We start from the raw sequence: 5,971 nt of genomic DNA, 5'->3' as shown, positions 1-5,971 counted from the left end.
ATACGATGAAAACTCATTCAAAGGAGGATATTTCCTTTCCCAGTTTTCTTTCTCCAGTCGCATTATATCTAATGACTACATTTTTAACAGAAAACAGACATTTGCTGATGGTGACAGATGGTGCAGAGCCTTCTCAACATCTGATTATCTGTTACTGTGTGCCTTTATTTACAGTTAGAAGAAGGAGGCAATTTTGAATTGCTGTTTTTTGGTGTTTCTTTTTTAAACCTCTTAAGGGTATTTTTTCATCAATGTTACTGGTTCTTCAAATGTAATATATTTAAATGTATTTTTGCGATATGATGATGCAAAGAAGTGTTGATCCTTTTGCATTATTTTACTGCCAGAAATAAATATTTTATATTGAGTTTTCTGTATTTACTATTCTATGCCAGAGTGGCTGCTTGGTTGTGTCACATCAGCATTTATTATTATGCCATTTGGTTTCATGCCAGAAAAGAAGACAATAAAAGTTCACTTGGAAGCACGTACTTATAAGTACACAGCATGCAAGTGTGCAATCTGAGACACAGCCACTGACTTTTCTGCTGTATGTTTCAACTGAATTTTAAAAAATTAAGCTAACTAATTTATATACCCACTCTTTATTTTTTCTTTGTATTTATATCCCCACATACTACATTTGAGTTTTTTACATGTGCTTTCATTTCCTTTCTCAACATTATGTAAGGCTTCAGAATAGCAAGATAATACTACAAGTTAATGCCATGTAGACAATGCTATTAGCTTCATTTAAGACAGACCAACTTATCAACAAAGGGCAAAACTGCCAAAAACTGCCAAGCATTTGTTGCAACCACGCCCCTTGCAGATAACACAGCTTGGTTGCCTTTACCTATGATTCCCATCAGTGCATTTTGGCTCAAATAATTCTTAAAAAGAATATCTGATAAAGGTCTGAACATCTGAGGACATTGTGAGCTTGGCATTGTAATAGATGCTGTCTTGATAAAGGTTTGTTTGTGCTGCAGGGTAGAGAAGATTATTGGCTCCTGGAGGGATATTGTCACTCTATCCACATAATCTATGTGCTTATCAATAGGGCCAGAGCCCGACTTGTTAATTTGTTTCGCATGACCTGTATTCAGACTGTCGTTAATTTTATCTCGACAGCCTGTCCCAGGGGAGTCCACCACAATTTTATAATGGTGGCAATGTTGATCTCATGGCCTATTAGGCCCTCATGCCTCACACCACACTGACATTTTCAATGATTTCTATATAAACATGAGAATTCCATTACTGTGACTGACAAGCTGCTCTTTCTTCCGTCTCCTTCTTGTCAGGTTGATTATATTTTGCATTGTATATTCCTGAAGGTATATCATAAGTTTTCTGTTATTGGCAACCAGGTTGAAAATTCTCGGATGGTTGTCATCTTCTCAGATGATACCTGGAAGCAAGATTCAATGAGTCAGATGATAATATGATCCAGCATGAACTCTCTTTTAAGATAGATAGATCATTGCATTTATATAGCGCTTTTCTCACACTCAAAGTAATTTACAGTGATGAGGGAGAAACCTGCCTCAGCCTGCCTGTAGCACCCACCTGGGTGATGCAGAGCAACCAATTTTGAACCTGAACACTCACTACACACCAGCCAACGTGGACCCAACAATGTTTTAGCCAGTTAAATCAGGGGATGATTTAGTGGCAGGTTGAAAGTCCCAGGTTTAAATTTAGCCAGGACACCAGGGAACCCCACCCTACTCTTTGTGATGAGTGTCACAGGATCTTTAATGGCCACAGTGAGTCAGGACCTTGGCTTAGCGCCTGAAATTTGGGGTAGTAATCAGTTTTTCTTTCTAGAGAACTGTGATGACCTTGTAAACTGCCTTGTAAACTGCCTTGAAAAGACTGAAACAAACTACACTCAGTAGCCCAGTTAAGCTTAAATATCTGCTTGTTCATGAGCAGCAAAAAAGCACTGATGCATGACTCATTCTGTGGTGCATGGCTGAGTCACACAGTCTCAGATTGAATCCGGACTGTGGTGGTGCCGACTCACCAGGAGGAAGGGTTCATTTGGTGCCTGTAGACTGCACGTTAAAGCTACATGCGAAAGGTCTTCCTCTGACTGTGCTCTGTGCCAGCTTGGCTGTTGTCTGTGTCATGAAAACAAGAAGCTGCTGGTGATGTTTTTGAGGAGAACCGCAGTTATCTACAATCTCCTGATTCAACAGTGGGGTTACTTCGGGAATACTACTGCATTCCAGATTAGGGTGCGAATTGGATATGCTCAGCCTGCAGATAGGCACCAATAAAAAAATAAAAAAATAAAAAACAAAATGTTTAAAAATAACTCAACAGGAAAGGTACAAGGTGGCTAAACAGGGAGTATTTAACATGGCACGTGTGATGGTAAGATGCTACATGGCATGATGCTATGGAGGTCACATTTTTCATATAGTCTGTTTGATTGGTGGACAGCTCTGTCTGCATAGGTCACATTCTGCATCAGGCCTTACGATTGGAGGGCGGCTTCATCTGGCACATTCCCAGTACATCATTTATCTGTCCTCCTCTCGAGCTACATATAATCCATTGGCAAAGTCTGTATAAATGTACATACTGAAAAATGCAGGTAAGGTAGGTTACAGGCAGGGACGGTGGAAGGAATGGGATGAATGAGGGTCAGCTCCTCAGCTGGCTGTTCTCTTCACTTCCCGTACGCCAACTGACGGACTTGTGAGAGAATAATGACCGATCTGTCTGTGAGCCGCCGTCTCGTAAAATCCCCTCCGCCGCGTCTCGCTGGGTTAACTCTCCGCAAATCCCCACTCCTGTCCCGGAGGGATAACACAGCTCTAGCTGTAAAGCTGCTGTCTGCCTCCAGCCACCAGTACCTCAGGCTCCCCGGAGCCTCTCACTGTACATGCATCACACAGGCCATCTGTCACCACCAGGGTACTCTTGTGTCTTTTTTTATTTCTTATAAATGCGTTGGCTTTGGTTTTTTTCAAATGATTCCATAGATTCTCCTGGATTAAAGGTGGATGAAACTGGTGAAAGAGAGCTTTTATTTCAACATTGAAGAGTGTAACCCTTCTGCAGCAAATGACAACTTTAAACTTGGAATTTGTGGTGGTGAGATTACTGTATCAAGCAAGCAGAAGCATTGGATGATAATCAATTTCACACAAAAAAACATGTCTGGAAAATGGTTAATGGACTGTATGTATATAGCTCAGCAACTAGAGCAACACAAAGTGCTTTGTAATCAATGCCTCTCATACGCCCACACTCACACACACCAACGGCAAAAGACTGGCACCTTCACCAGGTGCATTACAGCAGTGCCACATTCTCCAATGCACCCAGCCATTATCCAGTGACCATTTTATGCTCTATAGGCGGAATTTCAAACTGGAATCCAAGACAGCTGCAGTGTCAGCTGATTTTTGGTGCATTTCAGTCATTAAGTGCTTAATTGAAGTCTTTGTTCAGCTAAAGAGATAAATTGAAAGGAAACTGCACAAAAAGTAGACAGATTGGGTCCTCTATCCAGTCAGCAACACGCCATAGGCATGTAGGCAGAGCCTTCTGAGGGGGAAAACAAACCTGCATCTACCATTGTTCTACCGTTGAGTGGGGAGCCATCGTAGATCATTGCTATTTTAATATTTTAAAGACTATATTGAAAGACCAGCAGAGATGTTTTGGCGGAAATAAACTGAACAGGTCTCGAGTGCTCCCCTTATGCAGTTATAGATTGGCAAATGATCCAACTCAATCGCATCAGGGAATCATTCCCTGATGTCTTTTCTGTGTTATTAAATCCCATGTCAACTACATTTATGATCCATAACCATGAACAATAGAGTAACTAGCTACAGTAACTAACCAGACATTCTAGTTGATTATAATCATTGTTTCAAGTTTAACATCATATTGTAGAAGCATTAATAAGGATTTAATTTTGTAGGCTAATGGCTTTAGCAGTTTGTTAGCCATGGGCTTCTTGGCAAATGTGTTGAAGTATCTATAACACTTGAAAGTTTTGAGGACCTAGTCTAGCTAAACTAGCAACTGATATGTTCAATTATTAGATTAGATTGGCACAGTCAGCTCTGACATAATACAGAGATAATAAAAATCTAATTTCTCTGCCTAATGATAAATATATTCCTCTATTTAATGCATCATTTTTTGCTATTATTATTCAAAAACCAAACAAAGGAATAAATATATTCCTCATTTGAGATTTATTGGCATCAGGGTCAGCGAAAGACAGCAAATTAAAATATCTGATGACAAGATTCTCGGACATGGGACATGATGGATGGAATATTTATTCAGAAACAATCTTCATAAAATGCAGACAACAGAGTGATTTAAAGTGGAGGATGAAAAATTGCTTTCCTTTTCCGAGAATGAGCGAACTTCTTCAATGTGTCTGGTAGAACGTCAGAGTCCAGCGTCAAAGCTCCAATTTCACCCTTTTCAATTCTTTGTGCTGTCTGCTACTTCATTGTGAAAGAGGAAGAATGAGGGCAAGCTAAAGAAAACTGGTTGGTGCTGTGTTCAGATTCAATGTTCATTTTGTTCATGCTTTTATTTTATTTTATTTTATTTATTTATTTTCATCAGAGGGAAGTGGGGATAGGTGCTGCCCTGGATGGTGACTATCAGACGTCAAGGTGAGGGACACTTATTTAGATGCAGAGAATCTTTTGTGTTTCTTGTTCCATGCAACAGAGGGGATTATTGATCTTTTCCTGTTTATGTTTCTTCTCTGTTTCAACCAGAGCCCATTTCCCAAGTCAGACTCTGCTCACTTCCTGTATGGTGCTGGCTGCTTTCAGAAACACAGGAGGACCAACCTCATTCAAATTCCCTCCGCAAGGGCCGAGTAACTGGCTTAACTGAACTCCTCGATTGGATAACGATTTGCTTCCAAGACCTAAATTGGTGCTAATTGACAAGAAAAACACAGACCACACTAAAACAGCGATCCCATTGAGATCAGGAAATGTAAAGCAGAAAGAAGAGAAGGCTAACTTCATCTCGACGCAGGGTGGTCTGTCAGAACATCTTTCATGAGTGTTTGACATGAGATGTGCTGCATTTGGAACCTGATTATGGAAAAATGCACATTGCCCATGGGCCCAGATGCACATCGCCATGATTTCATTTTTAGAAAATTAATTATTTTATTTTATTAAATACATTGATTATCTTTGCAGATTTGCCTGCAGTGGTTTTAGAAAGAATGGAGATACTGTAGAACAAGCAAGTCTCTGTGGAGCTTGCGTGTGCTGTGATCACCAGGGCAATTTCCATAAATATGTCCCACGCTGAAAATACACTTCTGGTATTGATTCCACCCTTTGAAACATCCCAGCTAAAGGCTCATTTATGCTCAGCCTTATGTCCGTACTGTGTTCATTTCCTCCGTATTTTTGCACGTTTTCTAAAAGCTTACGATAGGGATGAAATGAAACACTACCTCCGGAAATCTTGGGGGCAGTGTAGCTCAAGCGAGACACGACCATAGGAATGGCGAATGGCAGAACTTCGTAATTCCCTAATATTAGTCAAAATAATTATACGTACAGGTCGTGATGTATTGAATGGCCTCACAGACCACCGCCGCCTCCAACGCTGCTTCTGCTTTTGCGTCTTTCTTAAGAGGTTCATTATTACGACCTCCTCCACCGTCGACATGTTTGTTGTTGTCAGTTAGACATTTTTGACGATGCACTAGTGGATATATTGCTTAAAATCCATGCCAACGTAAAGGACGCATGGAAGTATGTAGCCAGTGACGGTTACAACATTTGAAATGCACTTATCTGAGATGGAGTATAAATGAGAATTAATAGGGTTTCAAGTGATCCACAGATTGAAAGTTGGCAGACTGTGAAATGATTAACAAAGTGTGTGGCTGATGGAACTATAAGACCCACATTCAACTCAAGCTGAGACCATTTACTAACTGAGCACT

General features: G+C 40.3%; 1 protein-coding gene across 1 annotated transcript in view; it reads right to left on the bottom strand.

The window, feature by feature from the left end:
- LOC133124962 (trypsin inhibitor ClTI-1-like) overlaps positions 1 to 5,971 on the bottom strand; it is a 92,195-nt gene that overhangs the window by 61,400 nt on the left and 24,824 nt on the right. The window lies entirely within an intron of this gene.

Source organism: Conger conger, chromosome 3, assembly GCF_963514075.1.
Source record: "Conger conger chromosome 3, fConCon1.1, whole genome shotgun sequence".
In the NCBI taxonomy this organism is placed as follows: domain Eukaryota; kingdom Metazoa; phylum Chordata; class Actinopteri; order Anguilliformes; family Congridae; genus Conger; species Conger conger.
The sequence above is the reverse complement of the archived record's forward strand: the minus strand, read 5'-3'. Positions and strand labels throughout refer to the sequence as shown.